The sequence below is a fragment of the Anabrus simplex genome, chromosome 4, assembly GCF_040414725.1.
Source record: "Anabrus simplex isolate iqAnaSimp1 chromosome 4, ASM4041472v1, whole genome shotgun sequence".
Taxonomy (NCBI): domain Eukaryota; kingdom Metazoa; phylum Arthropoda; class Insecta; order Orthoptera; family Tettigoniidae; genus Anabrus; species Anabrus simplex.
In genome coordinates this window covers 97,095,971-97,115,074 of record NC_090268.1, presented here as the reverse complement: position 1 = coordinate 97,115,074, position 19,104 = coordinate 97,095,971, and positions in this window count along the sequence as shown.

Here is a 19,104-nt window from a genome sequence, read left to right as displayed (position 1 = left end):
CTTAGACATGTAGTGGCGGGCAATTTGTAAAATTCCATGTGCTTTTTGACAGCTGTCAGCCGCTATCATTAACTACATGCACATGGCTTACTGCTATCTTGACGGAAGTAAACTTTATAACGCGGGGCATAGCCACGCTGCAAGCAAGCAATCTACCCTTCTCAACTTACTACGATCTTATGGCAAGCTGTCCTCCTCGACATACTTACCGAGCTGCCCTTTTCAACATACTATTATCTTAGTTTTTAAACTAAGCTAAGATGCTCTTATAGATGTCGACCATGGATGATTGCACAAGATGGCGGCTATACAATAGGCTGTTATGAAGAAAGCTAGCTTAGTGACTATTACACAAGATGGCGACTATACATAGGCTGTTAAGGCCTTCCCCTCTGTTAAGGTATATCTCTATCGAACATGCAACACGATGGCAAGAGTGTGCACGTGCTGCAGGGATAACATCATCATAGTTGTGCATGTTTAGACTTGCATATCACAAAAGAAGTGAATGAAACATAACAAAACTAGAATCGAACACTGTACTCGATGTCGTTAACTTCAACATGTGTTCAGAATTTTGATTGATGTGTTCAGAACACTAAATAAGTGATTAAAACATAACAAGACTAGAATAGAACACGATACACGATACAACATGTGTTCAGAACATGTCAGGGGATACCTTTGTTCTAAGAGAAAAAATAAGACTAGAATTCTGAACAGCTTGCGCAAGATAGCGGCTATACATATACTCTTATAATCTCCTTCTCCTCTTCCTGCTCTGTCAAGGCATGGCTTTATGTCTCATTCGAACATATATTGCTATAACAACGCGACCTTTTGGATGAGGCAGTGCACATATCGCGTAGCCAACTCGCTCAGTAAACGATCATATGTATACAGCAAAAGCACAACTTCAATGATTTGCTTAGTGCGAATATCAAAAACTACCGAAACACACTGAGCACATATCGCGTAGCTAACTCGCTCAGTAAACGATCATATGTATACAGCAAAAGCACAACTTCAATGATTTGCCTAGTGCGAAAATCAAAAACTACGGAAACACACTGAGCACATATCGCGTAGCTAACTCGCTCAGTAAACGATCATATGTATACAGCAAAAGCACAACTTCAATGATATGCTTAGTGCGAAAATCAAAAACTACGGAAACACACTGTGCAGATATCGCCTAACTAACCTGCTCAGTAAACGATGATATGTATACAGCGAAAGTACAACTTCAATTATTTGCCTAGTGCGAAAATTAGAAATTACGGAAACACACTGTGCAAACATTGCGTAGCTAAATCGTTTAGTAAACGATAATAAAGCTACGGAAACACACTGTGCACATATCGCGTAGCTAACTCGCTCAGTAAATGGTAATATGTATACAGTAAAGGTACAACTTACTTGATTTGCCTAGTACGAAAATGAGAAACTACGAAAACACATTGCGCACATATCGCGTAGCTATCTCGCTCAGTAAATTATAATTTCACACGGACAAGAATGTTGCGAGATATCACTTACGGATATATGAATTACCTAAGATACTTACATGTAAAGAAGGGAGGAGGAAAAAAAGAATAAATCATAATTATTTCTGCATGCATGCTGTCTCCTCCAAGTTATAAGACAAAATGGAAACACTACTATGAGTTTCTGCTACTTTTTGCGAAAACGTGAACGGAAGTGATATGTCATCTCAGCAAAAATACACATTACCTTGTTCCAGCATACACAAGTCAGACACTTACATTTAGTTTGAAATAAAATGATGGATACTGAGGTTCAAATCCCGATAACTTAACGTCCTGTTACCTGTTACACCTTTGGCGTCGGGAAGGACATCCGGCCGTAATACAGATCCTTATATTTCTTGTAATTACATCTTAGCGTTCTTGTCAGGAAGACCGACGATCGGGCAGGAAAGGGTTAGGAGCGGGAAGGAAATTCCGGCAACTCAGCGTCTCCGAAAACACCAGATTCGATCCTTGCTCAGTTCGGTAGTATTTGAATTTGCTCAGCCTCATGTCGGTAGATTTACTAGCACGTAAAATAACTCCTGAGGGACAGGCAGGGATACCGTAGATGTTGGCTCCCTCTCTTTTTGCTCAACTCATTGCCCGAGGATCGCTTCTTCAACTAAACTCAGCGCCTCGTCTGCGCTCTCTAAGATGCTGCCTCCCTCTCTTTTTGCTCAGCTCAGTGCCCGAAAACCGCTCCCAAAATAACAGGCGGTGGATACCGTAGATGTTGGCTCCCACTCTTTTTGCTCAACTCAGTGTTCTTCTAACACATAAAACTCAGTTCAGCGCCCCGTTTACACCCCTCCAGGTAACGGGCTGGGGATACCGTAGATGTTGGCTCCCTCTCATTTTGCTCAGCTAGTGCCCGAAGATCACTTCTTCAATTCAGCTCAGTCCCCGTCTACGCTCCCTAAGATGTTGGCTCCCTCTCTTTTTGCTCAGCTCAGTGCCCGAGGATCGCTTCTTCAACTCAGCTCAGCGCCCCCTCTACGCTCCCTACGTACAGGCAGGGGATACCGTAGATGTTGGCTCAGCTCAGCGCCTGAGGATCGCTTCTACATGAAACTCAGCTCAGCGCCCCGTCTACGCTCCCCAAGTTCAGAGCTCGAGGATCAGGACATGTTTAGGCCGCATTAGGCCATCTTCAGCTGTCTCAAATTTACTTAAAATTAATATACAAAAAGGTACAAAATATTAATAATATGTGTATTCATATGCTATATTTTTATGTATGCTCAGTCCTCAGCCCTAAGGCTGGTTGGATCCTCAGCAGGTCTGTCATCAGCTGTCATAGATGGCCTAGGCATCACTGAAGAGGCGTGCTAGGGAAATGAGGAGTGAGGTAGTTTCCCGTTGCTTTCTTCACCGAGCCAGAAGTTTCTATTACATATTAGTCTGCCAAGCCAACTGAAATGCATGCATCAACCGACCTTATGAGCAACATTTTCACACCATTCATAGCAGGGACTGGCTGCATTAGGAATGGCATTACTAGGATCGCTCATACCTCAGTCACTTTCATATTGTCAAAGCTAAGGATAAGACTGAGGCAGGTCAATGAAAATAACAAAATTGCTCTAGTCTACAGTATACCAGACGACATAGTGCACTGTAAACACTAGGTCCCACCAGCATTATAATTTAAAATAAGTGCATGCTGAATGACAGTCAGATGAAGAAGTCGCTTGATGTAATGTGATGAAGTCAGAACAGTAGTTTTTTTGTAATAAATATCGATGATGTAATTAATAGTTTCCCCTGTTCTTAAAATTCGTTTCATGTAAAAATAACAGTTGCTTCAGAAAAATTGTTGTTCCACTTAATATAAACACTTCTAGGATGACTACTGTGGTGACTATCACTTTGGGGAGGGGTCACGTTACCGGAGTGTCCGATGTTCCCTTTGTCTTTTCTTTTCTTTTTGTCCTTTAAATTTCCACGTATAAACATACTGTTTCTAACATTCATTCCAGGCTATTCTTTATCTGTTCAATTCCTAAATCATCTAAGTGTTAAAACTGGTTTATGATGTTTTCCAGGCACTGCTTTATTTCTGATTTCTCTGCGTTATGCAACTTTTGTATACTGTATGCATCAGAAATAAGAGAAGATTACAATAAACAATATATTCTCTTCCTGATCTGTGGTTTCCGAGACATGGGAGACGGGTATTGCCTCACCTTATGTTATAAAAACATCTAAAATATCATGAATTTGTAAATGTAGATTAAATTAATTTGATGCCAGGCAGACCATTGGGTGGAAATCAACTACAGTCCGGCCATGTTGCGCGATATGAAATCTAAGAGAAAAACGAAAAATGTAAATAAACGCATATGTGTTGACTAGGTGGAACCAATATACTAGTTTTTCAACTTACGCTTTTCTTGGATAAAATTATAAAAATAATTTAATTGTATTAAGTCCACCTCTTCAATACAATACAAATTATTGCCATTTAATAAAGGGTCTGTCTAAAATACTACATAGTAGGACATATTTTGACCTGAGTTCATCTTGAGATTAAAATAACACAAGGATGAAAACATGTATAAAAATAGTGATAAAAAACTTAAATGAAATAAAATAAAATTAGCAATTGCAAAAAAAATTCATGCTTAAAATGTTCATTGCCGACTTGTTATAAGACGAATCTAGGTGTAACAGGGCCTGGTTCCAACCGTGTTTACTGCAACTATTGATAGGCTGGAGAAATTATTTAAAAATTATGAGGAAAGTTAAATCCTGGTTACATTTGTATTCTCTGTTCCAGAAGTTACAAACCGATAGCATTTGGCAATCCTCACAATTTTAAAGTATTCCTCCAGCCAATCAATACTTGTGGTATACATGGTTAAACCCACACCTGTTACAACTGAAGACCACACAGAAAGAACAGGTTAAGTCCAATTCTACCAAAAATGAGTTATTAGCATCACTTTATAGTGCGATGGGTTTGCTTCCGACGGAATAATGTCAAGTGGCAGAAGTGGGTTTAGTCACAGATACTTGAGTAGAACGATAAGGAGTACACGGAAAGAACGAGCCAATTCCTACTCAAATTGCTAGTGTTAAAAAGAACGTGCTTTTTGTTACGGAACTCCCTTCGTTATCCTTTCCACTGCCCCTTACTTCCTTGTTTTTTTACTGTGCCACATTCACTAGTTTGTGATGATTCCATAAAGAAATATTAACCAAATTGCTTTATTAGTTCAGGAAATACAACAGTCCGGCTCCTAGCTGAATGGTCAGCGTCGTGGCCTGCAGTTCAGTGGGCCCGGGGTTCGATTCCTGGTCGGGTGGAAAATTTTAATCTGGTCTGGTTATTTCTCCTAGCTCGAGGCTGGGTGTTTGTGATCGTCCCAACACTCTCCACTTCATGCACACACAACACCTTACACTACCAATTACCACAGAATCATGAAATAGTGAATATATCCCCTACATAGGGTTGGCATTAGGAAGGGCATCCGTCCGAAAATCAAGGCCGAATCCACAGGTGTGCCACAGTTCACACAGCAGAAGAAGGAGAATAAGTACAAGAACTACAGCAATTTGAATGGAGAATGAACAAAGACACATACGATTGACAGGCAGAAAATAATTACAGACAGATAGACGTACAGACACGAGGAGTCGAATTTCATTAGTTAATTATGTATTAAGTGCACATATTAGATGGCAATAATAGCACAGTAATGTGTAGAATTTGGGTAGCAGGTGGGGAAGCTACTGCTACGACCTGTCCGTGTGCGGACCGACGTGATACGTGCCGTCATCGAGCAGCTCCTGAATGAAGATAGACGATGGACGCTACTGGGGTTAGAGAGGGCAAGTGGTATCCAGAAACGCACCGTTCAGAGGATATTGCGTAATGAGCTGCAACTGCGCAAAATCGCATCGCGGTGGGTACCGCATGCACTGACGGAAGTTCAAAGGTGTGTGCGCTATGCAATATGCTCCGACCACCTTGCACGCTGGCAACAGGACGGCTATCAATTCTTGTCACGAATAATCGCCATCGATGAATTTTTAGCCAGGGCATACGAACCAGAAGTGAAACGTCAGTCCGCGGAGTGGCGACATGCTGGACCACCAAGGAGGCAGAAGTTTCGTCAGAATCCTTCCCCAGTCAAATTGATTGGTGATCGTCGCGTATGACGTCAGGGGTGCCATTGTTTGCCACTTTGTTCCACATGTCAGAGCAATGACCGCACAGTACTTCAGCAGTACTACAGGGACTTCCTGGTGCGACAGGTACGACGTGGCGTTCGGGGGAAACGTCCAGATCTTGTGGACAATGCAATAATCCTGCACGACAATGCAAAACCATATAAAGCAGAGTGTGTAGGGCAGCTACTGCGACGTTGGGGATGGGAAGAATTGGAGCACCCACCGTACTCTCCCGACATTTCGCCCTGTGACTTTGATCTCATTCGAAAGTTTAAGGAACCACTACGTGGTAGGCGGTTTGCAGCATGACAGGACATTCCTAATGCTGTACGCCAACAGGTGACCCGATTCACACATGGTGCGGCAAATGCTGAGGCAGATAGTATTCAGCACCTCACACATCGTTGGCAGCGTGTGGTGTCAGTACCAGGGGACTACTTTGAGGGTCTTTAGGCCCAGGTTTGTCATGTCAACTTTATGTTTACTGTGTTGTCATTCTTTTGCACCGGGAAGGCCATATTGTCCTGTATACTACCGTAATAAATTAGTGTGTTTCGATATTTCAGTGCTATTCATTGTCCACACATGTAGTTAACACCTTGTACTTTCGTCTGCATATGTAACATTTTCCAACCGGACTGGTATCTTCAAGAAAAAAATAGTTGCCATGACTTTTGCCCCAACCCTCGTAAAGTGGACCGCCTATTTCCGAGTGGTCTTCAACAAAATTGAAGCAATGAACATTTCTAAACATGGGTTTTATTGCAGTTGATAATTGTATTTAACCTCATTTAAGTTTTCTAGGTATCACTATTTTTATACATGATTTCATCCCCGTGTTATTTTAAGCTGAAGATGACCTCTAGGCTAGGTCGGAACGTAGAATGTAGAATTTAAGACATTTGTATTGAATAGGTGGAATTAATACAATTAAATTATTTTTAGAATTTTGTCTCAGATATTTAAAGTCAATTCTTTTTTAATCTGTTTACCCTACAGGGTTGGTCTTTTCCTCGGACTCAGCGAGGGATCCCACATCTACTGTACCGTTCAAGGGGAGTATCCTGGAGCGTGAGACATTGGGTCGGGAGGATACAACTGGGGAAAAGGACAAGTACCTCGCGCAGGCGGCCTCAACCGCTATGCTAAACAGGTGCCTTTCTAAGGGGGGGGGTTGTTGGAGATTGGAAGGGATAGCCAAGGATGAAGGAAGCGGCCGTGGCCTCAGGTTAGGTACCGTCCCGGCATTTACCTGGAGGAAAGGTGGGAAACCATAGAAAACTACTTCGAGGATGACTGAGGAGGGAATCGAACCCCATATTGCACCCATAAGCGAATTTGCCTAATTAATTTACAATTAAATGTTGAATATTTCGCATATGAGATACCACAGTAGGTGGGAAACTAGCAGTCACAAAGGAACTTTCTGGCGCCAGTCAGACTGCAAGTAGAATCCATGAAACTCTTCTCTAAGCACGGCCAACTTGTAAACCAACCTAAGGGTTCCTTCCAATAAATTTTATGACACCGCCCAGGAGTGGTGATTTGCAGTTTGGTTCTCACGAGAAAAGCACGCATTGAGGCCTGACCTACTTAGCTAGGACAGAAGGGACAACGACAATAACCGCCAATCCTTGGGAGGAAGTGGAAGTACCCACGTTTGGAAGAGCGCGAAAGTCTCAGCCAATCAGAAAATTCTAAATTTGAATGAACTGTCACAGCGGGAAATCTACAGTCAGTATTTCGCGATCTGAAGCACGGTGTGGTGGTGAGAAACAGTGTCCTGATTTCTTTATAATATTTGGTGAATTATCAGTGCGAATCTGTGGTTAATTAGTGCCTAATTAATAAAATTTAACTTCACACGGAGGAGTAAGAGGGCCCAGGAGAATAAGCTGTCATGGCGGGATGGAGCCATCCACCGGAAGAAAATAACACCAGTGACGCGCGTCGTCGTGTGGATTATCCTGTGATCATTTCCCGCGGCGCATTATCACATGTGAGTCAGACAAAATTTAGGAAGTTCTGCATATAAATTTTGAAAACTATAACCTACGGATGTACGATAAAGCGCTCCCGAGGACTAGATTATTACGCCACATCCCTTCCACGGAACTATTTTCCAAGTGGCGGGAGGACTCTTTACAAAACCCAGCGACCAGAGGGTTGAACTCTCAGTTGTTGTCTTGAATATTCTCAGTGTGTTTCTTGAATCTTCAGTTGTTTTAAGTACTCTCGATGTGTCTTCAGAATTCTCAGTGTTTCTTGAGTTTTCGCAGTGATTCTGTAATAGTCTCAGTGTATCTACGTTTGACAGAGTGTGTCAGCAAAGTCATTTAGTCAGCTTTACTTTTGGCTGGTAAGAAAGCGATTAGACACTTGTAGGCATTTTTAGAGAGCCTTGTATTATTTATTTGGAAAATGAACACTTTAACAGACTTTTACTGTAAATGCAGAGAGAACAGGCAAGGGCTACACTTTCAACTTAATTAAACTCACATTACGAGTAGAGAGGAACAAGTCCATGTTTTCAGCATATTTACATAAAAACATCTCTACCCAGCGGGTAGTGTTACATGTGATATCAGCATAAATATTCTCCACAACATAAACTGTATTTTAGCTTGTTTCTACCATTCAATAAACTGTTTTAACAAGCGAGATATTTACGGCCAGAAACTAGTAAAGACAGACAGGGAGGAGATTGACTTTCTTCAATGAAGGCCGCAGTAGTAAACCGTGAGGAAACAGTTATGTCCCGGTGGGGTTAATGTTCTGTAAGCTGCAGTGTAAACAAAGCTGAGAGACCGGCGAGCAGACCAGCAGGTGATTTCCAGGTAGATAGCGAGACGACCGTCCAACACAACAGGAGTCTGCAGTGGTAGCATCTAACTTTCACTGGAGTGAGAGAAATGCGAGTGTTTTATGCTAATATAAACGTGTGTCACGGCATGGCAAAAATGTGTCAAATTTGCGTGTGTAAAAATCTGGAATACCACATCAGCTTGAAGATGGAATTCTAATTTCACCATGACCGAGGCCGGTGGGTGAGCCAGCCTGCCTCCATCACACAGGTATGAGCATCGATAAATAATGTAAATAAATATGTAGGACCGTGGCTAATCGATGATCAATGTAGTTTAGAGTATTAGGTAGGATTGTAAATAATTCACGGTTGATTTGATAACTATAGTATAATAATAATAATAATAATAATAATAATAATAATAATAATAATAATAAATATAATAATAATAATAATAATAATAATAATAATAATAATAATAAATATAATAATAATAATAATAATAATAATAATAATAATAATAATAATAATAATAATAATAATAATGTTGCACTTTCAGCTAGGATTATTTGTGCACTTTGTTTAGGTAGATGTTTGTTTGCGTGTTGTTGGTTTATTTCTGTAGTATGTCACTTTGACAGTTAGGCAGCTATGATATTTGATCTATTGAGTGTAATGCCGTTTTATTATTATTTTCATCATGTTATTAGATCGTCGTTTTTTTGAGTCACTTTTTGTTGGAGTTTTGATCTTGTAGACGCCGCCGCGATGATTTCAATGTTTATTTTGCTATGTTTGCGCATTTCAGTTTGTTTTATCTGTGGAATCATCCTTCAGATGACCGGTTTTGATTGTACCTATCCCGTGTATTTTGCGACGATTTTTGGTAGACGCGAGTATTTTATTTCTGTGTAGTTGCGGTTACGCATGTTTCAACATCTGTGTTTTGAGAGGCAATCTCGTCACTTTTTTTTATATTTTAAGAAACAGTGAGTGCCGTTGATGAGTCAGCTCTGAGATTTTTGTGATGTGTTAAGCAAAGAATGATCGAGAGATCGAGCTAGATGATTAATATCCCTGATGATCTACGTTGATAATGGAAATATGATTTGGACCATGTTATGAATTGTTGTAAGAAGTCGTAATGCGCACGACAGATATTTTTGCCCGCCGGATACGAGCGAGGCCGTATTGTGAGAATAATGAATAATAATGACGTCGAGAATTAATGGGTAAATAGAAATGTGAAATGAAGAATTTAACCACGAGTGTTAAAGGTGTTACGACATGGGTTATGATAGTAGGCAGAAGCCTGTATTTGTTTAAATAATTCCAGGGAAAGTAGATGCTCGGCAAATAATGCTAGCCAGTGTACAATGTGAGCAGAGCGACGAGTCAATGTGTTTTGAATAATCATGTAGAATCACGGATGACGTGAAATAACAGTAATTTGTCCATCAAGGTTAAATAGTATGATGTCCAGTCATTTATCGTCTGAGGTTACAGATTGCCGTCAAATTCACAATATTTATATTTTTTGCTACTCGCAGCGGGGTATATTTTTCTGGAGACTCCGATTTTATTTTGCGCACTTCCATCCTTATTAATTTCCAGTAGGCCGCGATGGTGGGATCTAGTTTGTTTATTTGTTTTTCATTATGATTGTACTTTTTACCGTTTATTTATGGGACGTAAGCGTATGTGAATTATTTATATTTGATTTGATGTAAATAGATAGGTGTAGATAGGCTAGTTTTGATTTCTGTATTTTCTTTGTCGGAGCAGTGTTTCTCCGTTAATTAATGTAATGTTGTAAATAAGATTTCAGATGTTAGGTTTATGGATCATCGATTATGTCACAGTCGAAACTATAGTAGTGGTATGCTCATACCAGGCATTTATGTAATTACCAAACTTTCCTTTTAAAATCCACTACATTTTATTCTGAAATGAAGCGATCCTTAAATAAATAAATTGTATAAACTGCCGCAATGAACGAGATAAACAAGATGGCATCTGCCTCCATCTAGTGGTGGTACCACAAATGTGAGTTGATAATGAAATGCAGTCAGCGGCAAATTCAATAGAAATTGTAATGTACAAGGATCGCTATCATTTGAAATGTTAACATCAGGCACTTGGCCTAAATTTTGGTTTATTCTTAAGAAGTCCAGTCTATCACAGGTATGCAAGTGAAGTTTAAAAATTTAGATGAGTGGTTGGATACACTCAGATTGATGTTTCAATAATTTATTTTGTTTAATCATGAGGTGTTGAATAAGACAACGGTTATGTAGGAAATGAAGTGTGATGTTCATGGCTGTTTTCTTCGAATTATTTCCTTATGTGATACACTTGCTTAGTGCAGTCCATGATTATTTAAATTTGGGTATTTTACCAAATGAGCCACATGTGTTTAAACATTTGATAACTCCTATGAGTCAGTGGATTGATGACGTAACAAATTTAATTTCACTTTATTATGAGACAACTACTTTAAATTTATTTTTGAGAAGTATTATCTACATAATGTAATTCTGTATTCCAAGAAGGTGGTCTTTCTGACCAGAGTTTTAAATTGAGTCATGTTATTAACTTGAGGACAGTGTCAGCTGAGTTTGGAATAATTTTAATTAAGGTGTTTGACCTTCAGTCAGTTTATTAGGCAGATTATGATGTTTTGTAAGGCAGATCCTCAACCTTTAATGTTTTATTAGTCTCATTTATTTCATTTTGTTTACATTTTCACTAGTTCAGCTTACGTTCATTTTAGCATTTTGCATTTTATTCAATAAATTAGCCTTTTATTTAAATTTTAATTCAGTCTTTGGGTACCGTCATTTTTAGTTAGTTTCCCCCCTCTTTTCATTTCCTCACTCCTTGATCAGCGGGTGGCCTCTCCGGGGATAACGGACGGGCACGACTGAGGAAGAAGAGTCTAAATGCAGCGGTGAGTATTATTTACATGTCATCTATTACAGGAGCAGCCGGCGCACAGAAGAAGGAAGGGATCACCGCAGTTGTTGCCTTGAAAAGGGCACAATATACTCAGTTGACCTCCCGAGGCTGAGTAAATCCCGTTCCAGCCCTCGTACCACTTATCAAAAATGTGGTTGAGCCGAGAATCGAACCCGGGCCTCAGGAGCTGGCAGCTAATCACTCCAACCACTACACCACAGAGGCGGAATTTAATGTTAATACGGAACCCAAATGAAGTTCATTACTGATGATGATGATGATGATGCTTGTTGTTTAAAGGGGCCTAACATCGAAGGTCATCGGCCCCTAATGGAATGTGATAAACGACATGAGAGATGATGTTAAAATTTTAAAAACATATCCACTGACTAGAGTTTAAAAAATGATGGAGAAAAATGAGGGTGAGATTAAAACAATCAGTGGATCTAATACGCAATGCCTTATTTTCTAATAAAATAAGAGAAATTACAGGAAAACAAAAGAATAAGGCATTGCCTGCTAGTACATAATTTACGAGAGACGTTAAAATAACACATTAAAATACGCAAAACAAACTAAAATTAAGTCAATAGGATAAAAGCGAAAGTGACACAAAACACACTAAGACAAAGGACAGCATTACACACGAGAAAACAGTCCACTATCCCTCATAAAGCGGATGACGAGGTCTGCTGACTGCTCGTCATCACGCAAGATAAGGGAGATAGTACTCGGAAGGTTAAGACTACGGCGCAGATCGACCAGGTCCACACACTCCGTAAGGATGTGCACCACGGTAAGGTGGTCGCCGCAGGTACACACCGGAGGGGGTTCTCCTTTCAAAAGATGCGTGTGAGTCAAGATACCGTGGCCGATCCGAAGACGACATAATACCACGGCTTCCCTCCGCGAAGCCCGAAGGGAAGTCCTCCATACCTTCGTTGTTCCTTTTATCGCTCTCAGCCACTCCATCTCCCAATGGGACATAACAAGATGTCTCAGCTGGGAGCGAATATCACTTACTGGAACCTGGAAAGGCAACGTGGGCAGTGTAACTGCCTCCTTGGCAGCCTGATCTACTAACTCGTTTCCCTCTATGCCCATGTGGCTTGGGAGCCACAGAAATGTGATTCTGGTGCCAGCATCCCAACACCCGGCCAGCAGGTCCTGGATTAGCTGCACCAGAGGGTGCCGAGGGAAACAGGTATCTATAGAATGGAGCGAACTCAAGGAGTCGGTACACAGAAGAAAGTGTCGGCGCTCATTGTACAGTGCGTACCGCAGAGCCTCATAGATAGCATAGAGCTCTGCTGTGTACACACTACAGGTTGCCGGAAGAGCAAAAAGGAACCTATCATTGTTAACAACGAACGCACAGCCCACCTTCGTATCTGACCTTGAACCATCCGTGTAGACGACGACTGAACCTGGATAGCGGCCAACAACGGACAGGAAGAGCCTCCGATAAATCGAAGGGTCCGTGTTTCCCTTTGGACCAGTGTGCAGATCCAGGATTACTTCAGGTCGTCGTACGACCCACGGAGGTACCCCACTTGGTTGTCTGACAAGGCAAGGAACCGAAGGTACGTCAAACAATTCGGAAATGTTATCCAAGCGTATCCCAACCGGCCGCGTCGCTCGAGGACGAGCAGCGTACAGCAAACGGTTGCCATTGTTGAACACGCAAGGATAGCTGGGATGAAGTGGCATCTGTCGCAAATTTGCAGCATATGTAAGTAGAAGTTGCTGGCGCCTCAGGTGTAAAGGCGGCACACCAGACTCAGCGACCAGGCTAGCGATGGGGCTTGTACGAAAAGCTTCCGTCGCCAACCTAACCCCGCTGTGGTGGATACTGTTCAGCTTCGCAAGAACGCTTGGTCTTGCGGAGCCATATGCTGCACTGCCGTAGTCTAACCGGGATAAAATGTGTGCCCGATAGAATCGCAGGAGCACCGCGCGGTCAGCCCCCCAAGAAATGCTGCTAAGAAACTTAAGGATATTAAGCTTCCTAGTGCATTGCACTTTTAACTGCCGCACGTGTGGCTCCCACGATAATTTACTGTCAAAAAGGAGCCCAAGAAATCGGTAGGTGTCAACAACTGGAAGAACGACATTACCTAGATAAAGCTCAGGATGAGGGTGAAGTGTACGTTGACGACAAAAGTGGACAACGGAGGTCTTTGCGGCAGAAAACCGAAAGCCATGTTCGAAGGTCCACTTCTCCACCCTCCTAATAGCTTGCTGTAACTGTCGCTCTGCGACTGCCATACTGCACGAGCTATAGTGCAGAGCAAAATCATCCACATATAGGGACGGTATGACGGCTGGACCAGCAGCCGCGACAATACCGTTTATGGCAATCGCGAACAGAGTGACACTAAGAACCGATCCCTGTGGTACTCCATTTTCTTGAACGTGGTATTGCGAATATGTCCTCCCTACTCGGACACGGAATAGACGGAGGGACAAAAAATTCGCAATAAATACCGGCAAGTTACCTCGGAATCTCCATTGATGCAGGACTGAAAGGATGCCATATCGCCAGGTGGTGTCGTAGGCCTTCTCCAAGTCAAAGAAGACAGCAACCAAATGCTGTTTGCGGAGAAACGCATCCTGGATAGAGCTCTCCAGGCGTACCAAGTGGTCTGTGGTGGATCGAGCGGCTCGAAATCCACATTGGTACTCGGACAAGAGTCCTTGTTTCTCCAGACACCACACGAGTCTGCGATTTACCATCCTCTCAAAGAGCTTACACAGGCAATTTGTAAGACAAATCGGTCTGTAACTTCCTGCATACTTAGGATCTTTGTCAGGCTTGAGGACAGGGATGACTATGCCCTCTCGCCACTGAGACGGAAAATCACCCTCTGTCCAGATTCGGTTGAACACACGAAGGAGATATAGTAAACTATCATCACTAAGGTGTTTCAACATCTGGTTATGGATGTTGTCCGGTCCAGGAGACGTGTCCTTGCAAAGCGCTAATGCGCTGCGGAGTTCCCACTCCGTAAAGGGCACGTTGTAGTCCTCTGAAGCTTGGGTGGCAAAACTAAGGTGATGACGTTCAGCCTCCCGCTTCAGAGGGAGGAAATCAGGATTGTAATTCCCGGAGCCAGAGACATCCGCGAAATGACTAGCGAGATGATTAGCAATCGCAAGGGGATCAGTGGCGACACTGCCTGCAATGGAAATTCCCGGTACAGCAGATGATCCTTGAATACCCGAAAGTCGTCGAAGTTTCGTCCACACTTGAGATGATGGAGTATGCGACGTCATGGACGACACATATCTCTCCCATGAAGCCTTCTTACTTTGTCGAATAAGAACTCGCGCCTTAGCGCGGAGTTTCTTAAATGTTACCAAGTTGGCCACAGTAGGCTGTCGACGGTAACGTTTATGAGCGCGGCGGCGTTCTTTGATGGCTGCTGCTATTTCATCGTTCCACCAAGGAACGAGTTTTCGGCGAGGAGCCCCCGAGAAAAACGGAATGGACTCCTCAGCAGCAGCAAGAATAACTTGGGTGACGTAAGTTATTTCCTCGCCGACGGTCCGCCTGACATCATCGTGAAAGACAGCTAGTGATGTGTACTTTGGCCAATCAGCATGTTTAAGAATCCATCGAGGGGGAGCCTCGACGGGTTTATGTTTCAACAAAGTAAGAATAATGGGAAAATGGTCACTGTCACAGAGATCATCGTGTGCATTCCACCGAAACAGTGGAACCAACGTTCGGCTGCATAGACTTACGTCTATGCGAGAGTATGTGCCGTAACGTACACTAAAGTGAGTTGGTTCCCCTGTGTTCAAAATACATAAATCCAGATCTGTTATAAGTGTTTCCAACTCTCTTCCTCGGGGACAAGGCGTCTCAGAGCCCCATATGGGGTGATGGGCGTTAAAATCGCCCAATAAAAGGAAGGGTGGTGGAAGCTGATCTATAAGATCAGCGACATCATTGATGTTCAGATGCTGGCCGGGTGGAAGATAAACATTACACACTGTTGCTATGACAGGCAGCGAGACGCGAACAGCTACAGCCTCTAGAGGGGTTCGTAATGGAACCTCTTCGCTGTAGCTATCAGAACGTACAAAAATGCCAACGCCTCCGGAAGGCCGGTGAGCATAGTATCGTTCTGTCGAGTGTAGTTTGAAATTCCTCAAGACCGTATGATGACCAGGTCTGAAATTGGTCTCCTGAATACAGACTATACTCGCTGCGTACTCACTAATAAGCTGACGTAACTCAGCAAGATGCCTGTCATAACCATTACAATTCCACTGTAACAGTGTCATAGTGTGGACTGTAAAAGGAGTGTTAGGTTATGAGCGAAAAGTGCTCGTTAGCCTAAACACTATCTAATTCTACATCCGTAGATGTAGAGGACAGCGCGACATCCATCCCGTCATCAAAAGATGGCAGGGGTGCCGCCCAGAACTTCGACAAATTTCGGGCACGAGGGGGTCCCCTACGAGGAGAGCGCGCAGGTTTGGGAGCAGGAGTGCCTCCTGGCGCAGACTCATACCCTCCAGATGGGGGGCATGATTTCTCCTTCGCAGGGGAAGGCCGAGAGCGCTCAGAACGGGCGCTCTTCTTCCCCTTCTTTTTTTCACGTTTAGACGGGCTGGGAGATGGTTTCCCAGCCCTGGTCAACGAAGCCGCCTCCGCCGGCTGGGGCACGACTTTCGTCGACCTCCTAGGGGGGGAGACTTAGTCTTCCCCCCTTGCTGTGCCGGCTGGGAGTTCCCAGCCGGCACAGACTTCTGGTTGGTCGAAGGTGGGGTGGTCCCCCCCTTCGAGCTTTGACTATTTGCGACGTTGCTGGGAGCAGCAACAGTCGCCTTGGGCACAGCGGTCTGGACAGGTGTCTTGGTCGTAAATGACGAACCTGGAAGACTCTGAGCTATCAAGCTATAGTCGAGTGTACGGGCAGGTGTATTCATAGAATGAAACTTACGGCGCGCTTCCTGGTAGGAAAGACCATCCAGGGTCTTGATCTCCTGGATCTTCTTCTCACTCAGGTATGTCGGACAATTCCGATCCCGAGGAGAATGAAAACCGGAGCAGTTAGTGCACTTGTATGGAGTTGTGCACTCCTCCGCGCCGTGAGCTACTCGTCCACATGTACCACATACAGCCTGATTCGAACAGCGAGATACCATATGTCCGAATCGCTGGCATTGATAGCATCGCATAGGAGGCGGGATGTACGGCCTCACATCGCAACGATAAGTGGTTACCTTGACTTTCTCTGGTAACACTGACAACTTGAAAGAGACAATGAAGGCACCAGTGGCAACGTCTTCACCGTTGACCTTGCGCGTAATGCGCCGGACGTGTGTCACGCCACGGTTCTTCATGTCTTCCATCAACTCGTCGTCAGTGTTCAAAATAAGGTCGCGGTGAAAGATGACTCCGCGAACCAGGTTCAAGGACTTATGCTCCTCCACTTTGACGGGGATTTCGCCAAAGTGCTCGCACTTAAGCAACTGATCAGCTTGCAGTGCTGTACGAGTCTTCATAAGCAAACTACCGTTGCGCATTTTCTTAAGTTCCTCCAGTTCGCCATAGACGCCTTCGATGTGCCGACTAAAAAGGACCGACTTCACCAGCTTAAAATCGTTCCCATCGGTTCTGGTAGCGACCAGAAACCTAGGGAAGCTGGATCCCATTCCTTCACGCTGCGCATGTTCCCAGGGAGTTGAACCTCTCAGGGAAGCAAAAGTTAAAGACTTAGGTGGGCGACCACCTTGAGAGAGCAGACTTCGTTTGGAAGCCATGCCCGATAGCATCCTCCCCGAATGCCACCCACTCCGATCAGGGGTCTCTGTAGCCGAACCAAGCAGCCAAGGCAATACCCACCTGGTCATAGCAGGTACTGCCCGGGGTCCGATGTTGGACGATGCCTAATACGGCATGACTGAGGCAATGAGCACTAGGACTCCCTTCCTCCAGCCACCCGCAATAACATGTACCCCATAGCGTTTACAGAGCACTAAATATAGAGAAAAAAATAAAAATAATTAATAATAATATGTCCTTCTGGCATTCGGCTGTGCGGGGACCTGCGTTGTCAGGCGGATACCACTGCCCGGGTACATGATACTCCCACCCGCCGCGTCCTGGGTGGTTGCTGGCACGGGCTTTCGAGCGTAGTCGCACACATAGGAGCTCCATCGCCGGGCAGCACGCACATCAAATTTTGAATGGTCTACATCTGACCCTCGGAAAAATAATAAAAAAATAAAGAGGGGACCATGGCCACAGGACCCTTTAAGTCGCCTTCTACGACAGGCAGGGATTACCTATGGATGTATTCAGCCTCTCCCATCCACAGGAGGTCCATCACATTATACCAAACCGCAATCCATGTCCGCGCCAAGGTCGCCCCTTTTTGTCGCCTCTTACGACAGGCAGGGGATACCGCGGGTGTATTCTGCATGTGTGTCCCCCACCCGCAGGGGGTAGTGTGTTTGGTCCGCGAGAGGTATTTTATTTCCCTCAAGTCCGCCGGCAAGCCGGTTAGGACCCCCCTATCCGCCACCTGGGACGCGCCACGTGGGAGTATCACCTCTCCCCCTGCTACGCCATCGTAGTAGGTTCGTGGAAGTTCATTACTTGTCATGCTTTTGTCATGAAAAAGACATAAAAGAAAATTCTGAGACGACGTTCCTCTTAAAGTGAATAAAAATCATAATTATTAGGAAAAATACAGCCCGGCTGAGTGGCTCAGCAGGTTGAGGCGCTGACCTTCTAAACCCAAGTTGGCAGGTTCGATCCTGGCTCAGTCCGGTTGTATTTAAAGGTGCTCAAATACGCCAGTCTCGTGTCGGTAGATTTATTGGTACGTAAAAGAACTCTTGAGGGACGAAATTCCGGTACCCCGGCGTCTCCGGAAACCGTCAAAAGTAGTTAGTGGGACATAAAAACAATATCATTATTATTAATTAAGAAGAACAGATTTAATGCAACTTTAAATAAATGTATACAATGCTGTCTTATGTGACATTGAAAATCAGAAAAATTCCTGGTCTTAAAATGCATTAAATAAGAAATGTTTATGGTACATACACTTAAAAACTATATTCAACTTCATGGTCTTATGTAAAATGAAAATCCACAGCCTGTTTCCAGCCATTCGAACGGGTCAGGAATGGAATTAATAAAGGCTTTATCTAGCGACGAGGATGGGAATTGTGCCGGCTGACGAAGCCTATATTCAACTTCATGGTCTTATGTAAAATGAAAATCCACAGCCTGTTTCCAGTCATTCGAACGGGTCAGGAATGGAATTAATAAAGGCTTTATCTAGCGACGAGGATGGGAATTGTGCCGGCTGACGAAGCCTGTCGCACTCCTCTGGGGCAATGATCAATGACTGACAGATGAAATAAAAAAAATATTGGAGAGTGTTGCAGGAATGAAAGATGAGAGGGAAAACCGGAGTACCCGGAGGAAAACCTGTCCCTCCTCCGCTTTGTCCAGCACTAATCTCACATGGAGTGACCGGGATTTGAACCACGGAACCCAGCGGTGAGAGGCTGGCGCGCTGCCGCCCTAGCCACGGAAGCTCTTTTTATGTAAAATATGATGTACATATTCAATGTAGTTTTGAATTAAAAAGACACCAT